The sequence below is a fragment of the Sapajus apella genome, unplaced genomic scaffold (assembly GCF_009761245.1).
Source record: "Sapajus apella isolate SASKATOON/1434 unplaced genomic scaffold, GSC_monkey_1.0 scaffold98, whole genome shotgun sequence".
In the NCBI taxonomy this organism is placed as follows: Eukaryota; Metazoa; Chordata; class Mammalia; order Primates; family Cebidae; genus Sapajus; species Sapajus apella.
The window spans coordinates 7,730,836-7,745,752 of record NW_022437038.1 but is presented as its reverse complement, the minus strand read 5'-3'; positions in this window follow the sequence as shown (position 1 = coordinate 7,745,752).

Below are 14,917 nucleotides of genomic sequence, written 5' to 3'. Positions count from 1 at the left end.
TGGATAATGAGTAGACAGAGAGAAAAGGATGTAGTATTGATTACAGTCTAGGGACATGCACCAGTGACTTGCTCTAGAAAAATGGTTTTCAAAAATTTTAAGACAATTTTTTGCCAAAAATAAATTTTACATTGACCTCACCATAAAACAAGTTTTACATTAACCTAAAAACATAATTTTTTGGTTGAGGGTTGAACAAGGGTCTGGAGCCCAACATTGGCACTTTTGTTATGCTTCCAACTTCTGCGTCTGAGTACTTAGAGGTAAGAATATATATAAGTCAAGATGTTTATGTGTAGGATCCCAAATGATCTCCACTCCTGGAATTGTGTTTAATTCACTAAGATGAAATTTAATGATATACATATTAAATCCTACATTTAGGTATTTCAATACAAAAATCTATTTGTGGAGACATAATTTAAGATATATGTGAAAACAGTGTTGAGGATTTTATTACGCATTTAGTTTGAAAGACTAATATGCTCACCCAGACATAAAATACACATACGGTCTAAGTCAAATATATAAGAGAATATTTGGAACAAGTTAAAAGTATCTAACTTCAGAGATAAATCCTGAAGTGGGTAGAAGATACAGAGAGGCCAAATTTGGAAAATATTTTTCAAAAATTGGAGCTGTAGAAAAAATAGAATTGACATTCTTGTGTGCATGCATTGAACAAGTAAGAGCTGACTGTCAGCATTGTTCCAGGAAGGAAACTGAAAAAAGAATGAACACAGATTCTGTTTCAAAAACCTCACAATCCAACAGAGGAAGTGGACCAATAAATAGGCAATTACAAAATAAATTTGATAAAGGCTTCAATCAAAGTGATGAAGGATGCTGTGGGCAGCAAAGGTAATAAAATTAATGGGATGGGAAGAGGGCATTCAGAAAAGGCTTCCCAAAGGACATATAAGCACACTGTTTTCTCTCAGTTCAAAGACTGATTTATTTGATATATCTACATGGCTATCTAATAGGTGCTGCAAGCTTAATATAGACAAATAGAATGCCTTCATCTGCCATTACCAATTATTCATCTAGTTTCCCTTATTTCTGTAAAATCTTCATCTAATTGCCTAAGCCAAAAACCATTTTTCAGCATCTCTTCTCTCCTACATTAGACCATAAGTGATTCCCCTTGATTATATCACCAAAATATCTCTCAATGTTCAGTTTATCTTCACTGTCATCACCCTAATCTGAAATATCATTATTTCTTGACCAAACTGGGAAAATAGGTTTGAGAGCAGTTGAAACATTGGAATAAGTGATCACAGGTTCTGAATAACAGATAAGTAAAGAAAACTGCACAGAATCATCAAGAGTTCATAGAGAGCTATGGTGAGCTAGTCCCTTAAGGATTTCACAACTATTCAGCATATGTTTTCTTCCAGAAGAAAAAAAATCCTCATGCAGAAAGAAAACTGCTTATTTCAGAAATCAAATTGAACAGGGAAGAAATATTGTAGGGAAGGGAAAAGTAAAGTTCAGATAGTAGCAAACGGAGGAAGAATCCAGAGAAATCAAATCCCAGAAAGTATGATGACAGCAAAATAAACTTCCAAAGGTGAGCCTAATACCTTGAGAGACAAGTCCCATAGGATGTGAACACACCAGAAACATGCAAACACAAAGCAGATAAAAACTCTGACCTAAGTATTTCTAAATGAGCTAAAAGAAAACATTTAAAGCTTTGAAACAGTATAAGTCAGGAAAAGAACCCAGAAATAAACAACAGAAGGTTATGAAACAGAAACAGGACTAAGGAAATAATCATGAAAACAAGAAAAAATCATAAATGAAGATTAACTTGGAAGGAATACATGATAGAAACTGGCAACGAGACAAAAAGGAAAATGAAGATAAATAATTTTTAAAATTATACTAAAGATTGATAAAACTAATAGATAAAAGATAGCCAACAGAGATACAATTAAATTCATTGAAATGGAGGCTGTGTTATGCTGCCCAGAACCACTCTCCACCCTTTGCCATATCTTCTCAGGTCTGGGGCACTCACTTCTCCAAATTCAGAATTGGCCTTATTTGAAGGCAACTGACTCTCCTAAGCCTATGCAGCACACATCCAATGATGGGATGATGTAGATAGACAAAAGTCAGATCTCCTGCTTCAATTCTCGGCAAATTTGAAAGGCTATCTCAGTTCCCAAACTCCCCAAAGGATCAGCTGAGGCCTTCGTTGTGACACTATCAGTTCAATTTTTTCTCTGCTATTCTTTCCTCCCTCATCAATTCACAAGGGTTCTTTTGAGCATGCCCCTATAAATTGTTTACAATCAAATTTTTATCTCATAGTCAATTTCCCCTAGAACTTTACCCAAAACAGGTGATAACAGAAGTGATCCTAGAGAACAGACCTCCAAAATGGGATTTTCAAAGCAGGCAATGAGGATTCTGTCATTGGTAACAGATAAAATACTCATAGTAGGTAGTCCCTGGCATGCTATGAAAAAGTTTAACAACTTTTTCAACTTGAAAGTTGTTAAAACTTTCAAGTGATACTAGTAGAAATGAATGTACATGCAAATGTAATATCTCAAGTAATTGAGAAGATTAGGGGAAATAGCAATTATATGGAATTTATATGGAATTTGCTGACTTTTTAGATGTCATTGTTACATTGTAGAAAGAAAATGAAAGGCCGAGAAAATGAATGACCAATTGAGGGCAAAATATGAAAGTCAGGAGGCATCCTTGGTAACATATAAAGAGACTTTCATCTCTTCATTTTATCTCACTTTCTCCTGAACCCTCTGAGCTCTAGGATTGTCAAATAAAATACAGAATGCCCAGTTAAATGTGCATGTCAGATAAAGAGCTAATTGTAATAAATGTGTTACATGTAATACTTTAGTCAAACTTACACTTTAAAAATTCATTACCTAAAATCTAAATTTAACTGACTGTCTTTGTATTTATTTTCCTTTTTGCTAAACTGGCAACCCAACCCTTTTCTCCCAATTAAGGACTAGCATCCCCTTCTTGCATGAAGATAATATTTTGCTATCTCCCTTACAAGACAACTTTCCTCCCCTACCTTCTGCCCCCCATCTCTCCTGCTGGCCACTAAACCAGTAACTGATCAAATCACAACTTAACCTGACCTGAGAAGTACTATTATAATAAGGGAAAAGGGAAGGACTATGTCCATTCTAAGGAAAGGAAAAAGGTAGGAAGAGGCCTGGTGTGATTGGGCTCAAAGGTTATATAATTTGTGGCCAAACTGTAAGAGCAATAGGGGTTTCCAGGAGGCTCCATTTGTGTGTGTGCGTGTGTGTGTGTGTGTGTGTGTGTGTGTTGAGGGGTGTTGGAAACAGGGAGCAAAAATGGACTTCCCATAGAGGGAACAGCCCATCTGAGAATCTGAGAGTGTATAACAGAATAAGCAAAGGGAGAGTAGGGTCCGACCTGGAGGACTTTGACAAAGGGGGTTATAGTCTTAGCCTGTTTGAAAACAGGAGTTGCTATGGTTTGAATATTTTTATCCTTTCCAAAACTAATGTTGAAACTTAATCCCCAATGCAATAGAGTTGGGAGCTGGGGCCTAATAGGAGGTGCTTAGCTTATGAGGGCTCAGGAATTGATTATGTTCACAATAAAAAGGGCTTATGTGAGTGGGTTTGCTCTGTTCTGCTCTTCTGCCAGGGGAGGAATATTGTTCATCCCCTCTGGAGGATGCACCATTCAAGGCACCCTCTTGAAAGCAGAGATTGAACCCTTACCAAACACCAAATCTTCCCATTCCTTAATCTTGGACTTCCCAGATTCCAGAACTGTGAGAAATAAATTTCTACTCTTTATAAATTACCCAGTGTAAGGTATTCTGCTATAGCAGCACCAAGCAGACTAAGACAGAAGTCATTAAGGATTTATGAGCAGAAAAAAAAATGAGAGAAAGTTGGATTGAATTGTCTCTGGTAGTCTTAAATGACTGTAATGTGCTCATTTAAAAAGTAAGTGTGACATACCACTCCCACTACCAAAATAAAATAGTGGGAAGCTAGAAGGGTGGGCAGAAAAGGAGACCAGCCACAAAATCTGTATTAGAATCCAAGTGTGACACTAGGGACTAGTTGGTTATCACAGAGAACTAGAAGTAACAGACAGAAGGGGAGAGACTATGAAGTTATCTTGACCAGACTCTGAAATGCTAGACTTGGTCATAGATGCCTGGGAAAATTCAAACTGAGAGGCAGGATCATGGGAAAGCAAAGCCATGTGTCATTTCCATGACGTCCAAAATTAAGAAAGGTAAACTAAGAACATGATGTCATTAAAGAATAGTCTTCAGATGAAAAGAAACCTAATAATTTCATTACAAATCCAAGTTTCCTGAATCTTTTAATTGAGTCCAAAGAGGATTAAAAAAACACCTGTAAGTATGTAATAATTGCCCCGTAGAACCTGGGGACAATAAAGTTTCACTCTGAACTTCAAAGTAAGATAGCCACTTTAAAAACAAATGTTTGGGAGTAGGAATGACTAATCATATTCTGGAATGGTCAAAAACAATTCCCCACAGATCTGATATTCTGTAAATAAAATCATTAGCACAGACTCACTAAAGATTTTGTCCATTTATATTTACATCTGTTTATTATGAGTATATTGATATAATTCTTAGGTATATTATTGCAGTATTTAGGGACATTTTACAACACCCTTTTATTTATTTATTTAGTTAGTTAGTTAGTTATTCCATCCCCTCAAGCATTTATCCTTTGAGTTATAAACAATCAAATTATGCTGTAAGTTATTTGCAAATGTACAATTAAATTATTATTTACTATAATCACCCTGTTGTGCTATCGAATGCTAAGTCTTATTCATCCTTTCTAATTCCTTTTTTTTTTAACTCATTAACAATTCCTGCTCCTCCTCAGCCTCCCATTACCCTTCCCAGCCTCTGGTAACTATCCTTCTACTCTCTATGTTCATGAGTTCAATTGCTTTTATTTTTAGATCCCACAAATAAATGAGAACATGTGACGTTTGGCTTATTTAACTTAACAAAACATCTCCAGTTCCAACCTTGTTGTTTTAAATGACAGGATCTCCTTTTTTATGGCTGAATAGTATTCCATTGTGTATATGTACCACATTTAATTTATCCATTCATCTGTTGATAGACAATTAGGTTGCTTCCAAATATTAACTATTGTAAACAGTGCTGCAACAAACAGGAATATCTCTTCGATAAACTAATTTCCTTTCTTTGGGGCACATACCCAGCAGTGAGATTGCTGGGTCATACGGGAACTCAATTTTCAATTTTTTGAGGAACTTCTAATTTGTTCCTCATAGTGGCTCTACTAATTTAGACTCCCACAAACATTGTACAGGGTTTCCTTTTCTCCACATCTTCACTAGCATTTGTTATTGTATGTCTTTTGGATATAAGCCATTTTAACTGAGTTAAGATGATACCTCATTGTAGTTTGATTTGAAGCATCTGATGATCAATGATGTTCAGCACCCTTTCATATGCATGTTTGCCATTTATATGTCTTTTGGAAAATGTCTATTCAAATCTCGTGCCCATTTTTGATTGGATTATTAAATTTTTTCCTATAGAGTTGTTTGAGTTCCTTATATCTTCTGGTGATTAATCTCTTGTCAGATGAGTAGTTTGAAAATATTTTCCCCCATTCTGTGGATTGTTTCTTCACTTTGCTGAATGTTTCCTTTGCTATGTAGAAGCTTTTTAGCTTGATAAGATATCATTTGTCCATTTATTCTCTGGTTCCCTATGTTTGTGGGACATTGCTCAAGCAATTCTTTCCAAGACCAATGTCGTGCAGATTTTTGCCAATTTTTTCTTGTAGTAGTGTCAGAGTTTGAAGCCTTACATTTACATCTTTAATTCATTTTGATTTGATTTTTGTGTATGGCAACATAGGGATATGGGTTTCTTCTGCATATGGATATCTAGTTTTCTTAGCACCATTTATTGAAGAGACTGTCTTATCCTCAGAGTTATGTCCTTGTCACCTTTATCAAAAATGAGTTCACCATAGGTGTGTGAATTTGTTTATGGGTTCTCTATTCTGTTCCATCGGTTCTTGTATCTGGTTTTATGCCAGTACCATGCTGTTTTGGTTACTATCACTCTGTAGGATAATTTGAAGTTATGTAACATGATTCTTTTAGTTGTATAGGATAGCTCCAGGTACTCTATGTACCTTGTGGATCCACATGAATTTTAGGATTTTCTATTTTTGTGAAGAATGTTAAGACATCTTTTCCTTCTTTGGTTAAATTAACTTCCAGGTATTTAATTTTATGTGTGGCTATTGTAAATGAGATTACTTTTTAAGTTTCTTTTTCAGATCATTCACTGTTGGCATATAGACATGCTACTGATTTTTGTATGTTAATTTTGTATCTTGCAACTTTACCAAATTTGTTTATCAGTTCTGATAGTCTTGTTGTGGAATCTGTCAGTTTTTCCAAATATAAGACCATATCATCTGCAAACAAAGATAATTTGACTTCTTTCTAAAACCTATGCAATACCATTCAAGACAAAGGCATGGGCAAAGGCTTCATGACGAAACTCCAAAAGCAATTGTAATAAAAACCAAAAATGACAAATGGAGTCTAATTAAACTAAAGAGCTTCTGCACAGCAAAAGAAACTGGAGTGAACAGGCCACCTACAGAATGGGAGAAAATTTTTGCAATTTACCTACATGACAAAGTCTAATATCCATAATTTACAAGGAATTTAAACAAATTTACAAGAAAAAAAAAAACATCAAAAAGTGGGCAAAGGATATGAACAGACACTTCTCCAAAGAAGTGTCAGCAAACTGACACAAGAACAGAAAATCGAACACTGCATGTTCTCACTCATAGGCAGGTGTTGAACAATGAGAAAGCATGGACACAGGGAGGGAAGCATCACACACTGGGGTCTGTTGGGGGGAAATAGGAGAGGGACAGCGGGGGGTGGGGCGTTGGGGAGGGCTAATATGGGGAGAAATGCCAGATATAGGTGATGGGGAGGAAGGCAGCAAACCACACTGCCATGTGTGTACATATGCAACAATATTACATGTTTTTCCATGTACCCCAAATCTAAAATGCAATTAAAAAAGAAACTACAAAGAAAAAAAAAAAGAAGATATTTATGTGGCCAAAAAACATATGACAAAAGGCTCAACATCACTGACCATCAGATAAATGCAAATCAAAACTACAATGAGATACCATCTCACACCAGTCAGAATGACAATTATTAAAAAGTCAGGAAACAATAGATGATGGTAAGGTTGTGGAGAAATAGGAATTCTTTTACACTGTTAGTGGGAATGTAAACTGGTTCAACCATTGTGGAAGACAGCATGGTGATTCCTCAAGGACCTAGAACCAGAAATACCATTTGACCCCTAAATCCTATTACTGGGTATATACCCAAAGGAATATAAATTGTTCTACTATAAAGACACATAGCACGTGTAAGTTTATTGCAGCACTGTTTACAATAGCAAAGACATGGAACCAACACAAACGCCCATCAATGATAGATTGCATAAAGAAAATGGGGTACATATACACCATGGAATTCTATGCAGTCATAAAAAGGAATAAGATTATGTCCTTTGCAGGGACATGAATGAAGCTGGAAACCATCATCCTCGGCAAACTAACACAGGAACAGAAAACCAAACACTTCATGTTCTCAGTCATAAGTGGGAGCTGAACATGGAGAACACATGGACACACAGAGGAGAATAACACACTCCAGGGTCTTTTGGGGGGTGGGAGGTGAGGGAAGGGTAGTTAGAAGATGGCTCAATAGGAGCAGCAAACCACCATGGAATATGTATACCTATGTAACAAACCTGCACATTCTGCACATGTATCCCATTTTGTGTTTAGAAGAAATAAAGAAAATAATAATATATAAATAAATAAGTGATATAATCCCCCCACACACACACACACAAAAAAAAACAAAGATAATTTGACTTCTTCCTATCCACTTTGGATGCCCTTTACATATTTATATTGTCTGATTGCTCTAGCCAGGGCTTCCAGTACTATGTTGAATAACAGCATTGACACTAGGAAATCTTGCAGTGTTCCACATCTCAGAGAAAAGGTCTTTCGTATGATACTGGTGGTGGGTCTTTCATATATGGCTTTTATTATGTTGAGGTATGTTCCCTCTATACCCAGTATTTTGAAGGCTTTTATCATAAAGGGATGCTGAATTTTATCAAATGGCTTTTCAGCATCAATTAAAATGATGATATGATTTCTATCCTTTATTCTATTAATATGATATATCACATTGATTGATTTGCATATGTTAAATCTTTGCATCCCAGGGATAAATCCCACTTGGTCATTATGAATGATCTTCTAAAGTGTTGTTGAATTGAGTTTTCTAGTATTTTGTTGAGGATTTTTGCATCAATATTCATCAGAGATATTGGCTTATAGTTTTATTTTGTTGTTGTGTCTTTGTCTGAGTTTGGTATCAGGGTAATATGGCCTTATACAATGAGTTTGGAAGTATTCCCTTCTTTATTTTTCAGAATAGCTTGCATAGGATTGGTATTCATTCTTCCTTAAATGTTTGGTAGAAGTCAACAGTAAAGCCATCGGGTCTCAGGCTTTTCTTTACTGGAAAACGTCTTATTACAGCTTTTATCTCATCATTTGTTATCATTATTGTTTTGTTCAGGTTTTTTATTTCTTCCTGACTCAAACTTGGTAGTTGTGTCTAGACATTTGTCAATTTCTTCTTTTTTTTTAAATTGTACTTTAGGTTCTGGGGTACATGTGCAGATCATGCAGGATTGTTGCATGAGTACATACATAGCAATATGGTTTGCTGCCTCCACCCCCCATCACCTATATCTGACATTTCTCCCCATGTTATCCCTCCCCAACCTCCACTGTCCCTCCCCTAGTCCCCTGCCAACGGACCCCAGTGTGTGATGCTCCCCTCCCTGTGTCCATGTGTTCTCATTGTTCAACACCTGCTTATGAAGTTTGTCAATTTCTTCTAGATTTTCCAATTTATTAGCATATAGTTGCCCATAGCAGCCAGTAATGATCCTTCGAAGTTCTGCAGTGTCAGTTGTAGTGTCTCCTTTTTCATTTCTGATTTTATATATTTGGATCTTCTCTCTCTTTTTGTTACCCTTGCTAAAGGTGTATCAATTTGGTTTAACTTTCAAAACACCCACTTTTGTCTCATTTATTTTTGTATTTTTAATTTCAATTGTATTTATTCCTGCTCTGATATTTACTATTTCTTTTGTTCTACTAATTTGGGGTTTGTTTGGCTCTTTCTTTTCTAGTTCCTTAGGACATATCACTAGATTGTTTATTTGAAGTTTTTCCCTTTTTTTTGAAGTTTTTCCTCTTTTTATGATGAAGCTATAAACTTCCCTCTTATGTTTGCATTATCATTTGTTTTCAGAAATTTTTCAATATTTAATTTGAAAAATTAATTTATTTCATGTATTTATGAATTATTTCATTATTTAATTTTTATTAATTATTTCATTATTTATTATTATTTCAATATTTAATTTGAAAAATTAATTTCTTCAATTTATTTCTTAATTTCTTCATTGAATCACTGATTATTCAGGAGTATATTGTTTAATTTTCATGTATTTGTGTAGTTTCCAAAATTCCTCTTGTTATTGATTTCCAGTTTTATTCCATGTGGTCAGAGAAGATTCTTGATATTATTTCATTTTTTTCAAGGTTTTAAGAGTTTTTTTGTGACCTAACATATCATCTATCCCTAAGAATGATCCACGTGCTGAGGATTCTGCAGCCATTGGATTAAAAGTTCAGTAAATATCTCTTAAGTCCATTTCATCTATCATGCATTTAAGCCTGCTCTTTCTTTGTTGACTATCTGTCTTAAAGATCTTTCCAATGCTGAAAGTGGAATGTTGAACTCTCTGGCTATTATCGTATTGAAACTTATCTTTTTCTTTACCTCTAATATTTACTTTATATATCTGGGTGCTTTAGTGTTGGGTGCATATATATTTAAAATTGTTATGTCTTCTTACTGAATTGACCCCTTTATCATTATGTAGTGACCTTCTTTGTCTCTCCTTGTACTTTTTGTCTTAAAACTTATTTTGTCTGATATAAGTACAGCAACTCCTGCTCTTTTTCAGTTTCCATTGGCATGGAATATCTATTTCCATTCTTTTATTTTCAGCTTATGTGTGTCTTTATAGGTGAAGTGTGTTTTTCTAGGCAACAGAACAATAGGTCTTTTTTTAAATCCATTTAGCTGCTCTATGTATTTGATTGAAGAATTTATTTCATTTACATTCAATGTTATGAGTCATAACATTGGGCCTACTCCTGCTATTTTGTAATTTGTTTTCTGGTTGTATTGTGGTCTTCTCTTTTTTCTTTCTTTCTTTCCTGTCCTCCTTTAGTGAAGGTGATTTTCACTGGTGATATGATTTAGTTTCTTGCTTTTTATTTTTAGTGTATCCATTATATGTTTTTTTGGTTTGAGGATCCCATGAGGCTTGAAAATACCTTTTTTTTTTTTTTTTTTTTTTTTTTTTTTTTTGAGACAGAATCTTACTCTGTCACCCAGGCTGGTGTGATCTTGGCTCACTGCAACCTCCGCCTCCTGGGTTCAAGCGATTCTCCTCCCTCAGCCTCCTGAGTAGCCGAGATTACAGGCATGCACCACCACACCCAGCTAATTTTTGTATTTTTAATAGAGACGGGGCTTCACCATGTTGGTCCTGCTGGTCTTGAACTCCTAGCCTTGTGATCCACCCACCTCAGCCTCCCAAAGTGCTGGGATTACAGGCATGAGCCAGAGTGTACAGCACAGATATCTTCTTATAACCCATTATTTTAACCTTATAACAACCTAACACTGTTTGCATAAACAAAAAAAGCAAAATGAAAACTAATAACTCTATGCCTTAACTTTGTCCCCCTTCATTTAATCTTTCTGTTGTTTTTATATATATTTTATGGTGCTGAATATGTCTTAAAAAGTTGTTGTGGTTATTATTTATGATTGGTTCATCATTTAGTCTTTCTACTTAGGATAAGAGTAGTTTACACACCACAATTACAGTGTTATACTGTGCTTTGCTGATTCCTTACTAGTTATTAGTTTTATATCTTCAGGTAATTATTTTTTGCTCATTAACATCCTTTTCTTTCTGATGGAAGTACTCTCTTTACCATTTCTTGTAGGACAGATCTGGTGTTGATGAAATCCCTCAGCTTTTTTTTGTCTTGGAAAGTATTTATCCATTTTGGAAGGATGTTTTCACTGGATATACTATTCTAGGGTAAAAGTGTTTTTTTTTTTCCTTCAGCACATGTCACTCTCTTCTGACATGGAAGATTTCTACAGAACTGTCCACTGCCAGATGTTTTGGAACTCCATTGGTTGTTATTTCTTTTCTCTTGCTATTTTTAGGATGCTTTCTTCATCCATGATATTTGAGAGTTTGATTATTAAATGACTTGGGGTAGTCTTCTTTGAGTTAAATCTGCTTGGTGTTCTATAACTTTCTTGTACCTGGATATTAATATGTTTCTCTAGGCTTAGGAAGTTTTCTGTAATTATCCCATGAATAAACTCTCTACTCCCATCTCTTTGTCTACCTCCTGTTTTAGGCCAATAACTCTTAGACATGCCATTTTTAGGTTGTTTTATAGATTCTTTACACATGCTTTATTATTTTATATTCCTTTTGTTTTGTCTCCTCTGGCTGTGTATTTTGAAATAGCCTGTCTTCAAGCTCACTAATTCTTCTGAGTTTGATCAGTTCTGCTATTAAAGAATTCTGACACATTCTTTAGTGTGCCGGTTACATTTTTCAGCTCCAGGATTTCTGCTTTATTCTTTTAAACTATTTTAATCTCTTTGTTAAATTTGTTTGATACAACTCCGAGTTCCTTCTCTGTGTTATCTTGAATTTCTTTTAGTTTCTCTAACACTGCTATTTTGAATTCTGTGTCTGAAATGTCACATATCTCTGTTTCTTCAGGATTGATCCCTGGTGCCTTATTTAGTTCATTTAGTGTGGTCATGTTTTCCTGGATGTTGTTGATGCTAGTAGATGTTCTTCATGTCTGGCATTGAAGAGTTAGTTATTTATTGTAGTCTTCACTGTCTAGGCTTATTTGTAGCTGTTCTTCTTGGTAAGGTTTTCCAGATATTTTAAAGGACTTGGGTGTTGTAATTTAAGCAATATCTTCTTTAGGGGGAACCCCAAGCCAAGTAATGCTGTGATTCTTCTTGATAGGTTCTGCTTTGATTGTCATGGACAAGATCTAGGATAATTTTCTGGATTAACAGGAATAGACTATTATTCTCCTCCCATACTGTCTCCAAAACTGAATGTCTCCCTCTCTCTCTTCTGAGGCACAAAAATCTGGCAATGGAATGACACAAGCACCCCTGTAGCCACCACTGTGACTGTGCTGGGTCACACCTGAAGCCAACACAGCACTGGGTTTCTCCCAAAATCTGTTGTAACCACTGCCTGGCTACTGCCTATATTCACTAAAGGCCCTAGAGCTTTACAATCAGGAGGTGGCAAAGCCAGCCAGGCCTGTGTTCTTCCCTTCAGGGCAGCAAGGTCCCTCAGGCCCTTGGGTGGGTCCAGAGGTACCATTGATGAGTCAGGGACTGGAGTCAAAAACCTTAGAAGTCTACCTGGTGTTCTATGGTATTGTACCTGAGCTGGCACTCGAACCACAAGATACAATCCTTCTCACTCTTTTCTTCCCTTTCCAAATGCAAAGGAATCTCACTTAATAGCCACCATCACCTCAGGCCACAAGAAGTACTGTCTGACTACTACTGATGTTCCCTTAAGGGCCAAGTTCTCTTAAGTCAGCTTGTGGTGAATGCTGCCCAGCCTGGGACTCGCTCTTCATAGGTGGGCTCCCCTGTGGCCCAGGGTTGGTCCAGCAGTGCCTCCTGAAGGTCAAATTCTGGAACTGGAGACCCCAAGAGCCCTCTTGGTGCTCTACTCACCTATAGCTGTGCTGGTACCTATGGTGCAAGACAAAGTCCTCTGTACTTTTCCCTCCACTTTTCTCAAGCAGAAGGATTTTCTCACTGTAGTCACCACAGCTGGAAATGTACTGAGTTTCATCTGAAACCAGCATGTCTCAGAGGCTCACTCAAAGCCCTTGTAGTACCTGGACATCACTTCTGGTTATTCAGGAACGAAGAGCTCTTCAGTTAACAGGTGATGAATGCTGCCAGTACTGGGTCTTTTTTTTTTTTTTTTCAAAAGCAGCGGGTTCTCTTCTGGCCTTGATGTGTCTAGAAGTGTCCTCTGGGAGCTAGGACCTGAAATGGGGATCTCGTGACTCTGATCCATGCCCTATACTGCTGTGGCTGAGCTGATATTCAAGTTGCATGCAACAGAAAGTACTTCCTACTCTTTTCTCTCTTCTCCTAAAGAAGAAAGAAGGGGTCTCTTTTGAAGCCACAAGCTCTGCAGCCTGGGATTAGGGGAGGGGTGATACCAACACTCCTTTGGCTGTCCCAGCTGGTGTCTTAGTTTGTCATGTGTCCCACAGCCCACTGTTTCTGTGTCCACTTCAGCACTAGGACTTGCATAGATGTTGCACTCCTTATGGCCTAAACTGCCTTTTAAGTTTACTTAAAGACATGCAGCACTGCAGCACTTGGTGGCAAGGTTTGCAGGCACTCACGTTTGGACTACTTGGATCAATGATTCCCCTCTGGCTAGGGCTGGTTTTAATGCTACCTTTGTAGGCAAATGTCGGCTGAGTAGTTCGGATTTCCCTTCTGCTTTACCAGGACAGCACTGAATTCAATGCCTTACAATTGCTGTGTTCTTCCTCCCCCGGTGCCTAGAGACACTCTGAGCACCAGGCCACTCGTGGGGGTGGGGTGAGGGGGATAGGCGATTTAGCATGTTTTTTTCTCTCTTTCGTTGCCTGTTTCAGTTATATAAAGTTAAAACAATGGCAAACAGGTATACAAAAATGTGCTCAACTGTAGGGGTTTAGTCTGGGTAGTGAGGAAAATTGTAAAATAGATGCAAACCTTCTTGGAAAGCTGGAAGGCTTTTGCAAAAGTCTTGGGAAAGAATAAGCCAAAGGTGGCAATTCTTACCCAGAGGCAATTAGGCAGAAAGGAATGTAAGGGAGCTTGTCTAAAGAGCTTGTTTACTCATATGGTCCTACGACCAACCTTTGAACATGCACAGGCACATGAACATCCATGAGTGCATGACTGCTCTGTACCCTAGGGATCAACAATGTTATTGCCCACAAATGTTGTTTGCTTTAGGCCTCAGAACTTGGCCTTTAATCATTATCCACAAGTGTGTTCACTGAAAGCCTCTGTCATTAAATCTATACTGAATAAATGCTCGGCATGCCAGCTGGTCAGGGTCATGGCTGCTCTTTACTGGATGCCTCTCAGTGTCTGTGAGTGGCCTGGACCCCTAGTCCGCTCTTTCAATGGATATTTGTGTCTGAGTGTATTTACTCATCTGTCACAGGGTCAGGGTCTGCCAATCAGATCCAGCAGTTGGTGCCCCATGTGAGGAAGGTTGCAATGTGGATTGCAATGGAATCTTCAAAAACAAAAGTGAAGAAGTCCAAACAGTCAGTAGGTCAATAAGTCAGTAAGTCAGTAAGTCATTGGTGCCCACTCAGGATCTTTAAGTTCGAGGGAATTGTTCAGGGTAGGGTTTCATCATGGGATAACAGTTACCAGCACAACAGAAGCAGCTGCTTAAAGCCAGCAGAGCCTCAGTTTTGCAAGTTCAATTAAGGGACCTAATGCAAACCGTTGTTTTCCAACATATTGGAACCCATGGTTCCCAGCAGAAGGCACACTAGACTTAGAGCTTTGGGAACAAGTG